A 1,149-nucleotide genomic window follows, 5' to 3' on the forward strand; every position below is an offset into this window, starting at 1 on the left:
AAATAAACATTCTGTTTTGCATGCTCGAATAGCTCATATGTCAACTAGAGCTGCCCTTATCTTCCGTGTTAGGCGGGTTATTCTCAAGAGGAGTGGACTCCGCTCCTCATTCACGAGAAAATGGCTGGTATCCGGGATGCCCAGTCCCATGCTTTGTGCAAACTAAATCAAAATAACTGCAAACAAAACTCCCCTTGGGACCCGTTGAATGTTCGAGGCACTCGTTGTTTCAAGCAAGCCATGGATTGATGCTTGTGGAGGAAGGGGAGTATAAACTTTACCATTCTGTTTGGGAACCGCCTATAATATGTTTAGCATGGAAGATATCATCGTCTTTTAGTTGTTATGTTGACAATGAAAGTATGCCGCTCAAAATATAATTTATCTCTATTTCAAAACCGAGCTCTGGCACCTCTACAAATCCCTGCTTCCCTCTGCGAAGGGCCTATCTATTTACTTTTATGTTGAGTCATCACCCTTCTTATTAAAAAAGCACCCGCTGGAGAGCACACCATCGTTTGCATTCATTATTATTGGTTTATATTGAGTATGACTTGACTGGATCTCTTTTACCATGAATTACAATGTTTAGTCAGTCCTTGATCTTTAAAGGTGCTCTGCATTTATGTTTTGCGGTCTCAGAAAGGGCTAGCGAGATACCATTTTGTTATATCATGTTATGATTATTTTGAGGAAGTGTTGTCATCAGAGTTTTGCTATTATGGCTCGCTAACTGATTATGCTATTGATATAAGCAATTGTGAGACCTATGTGTCATTGTGAGTATGGTTCGTTCATAATAATTGCTGAGACTTGAATGCTGGCTTTTCATGTTTACAACAACAAGAGCAAACAGAGTTTGTAAAAGTTTTTCTTTTTCTCTTTTAGTTTGTCAACTGAATTGCTTGAGGACAAACAAGGGTTTAAGCTTGGGGGAGTTGATACGTCTCCGTCGTATCTACTTTTCCAAACACTTTTGCCCTTGTTTTGGACTCTAACTTGTATGATTTGAATGGAACTAACCCGGACTGACGTTGTTTTCAGCAGAACTGCCATGGTGTTGTTTTTTGTGCAGAAAATAAAGATTCTTGGAATGTCCTGAAACTCCACGGAACACCTTAGAAAAAATAAAGAAAAATCCTTGCAAAC

Source organism: Triticum dicoccoides, chromosome 5B (genome assembly GCF_002162155.2).
Source record: "Triticum dicoccoides isolate Atlit2015 ecotype Zavitan chromosome 5B, WEW_v2.0, whole genome shotgun sequence".
Lineage (NCBI taxonomy): Eukaryota > Viridiplantae > Streptophyta > Magnoliopsida > Poales > Poaceae > Triticum > Triticum dicoccoides.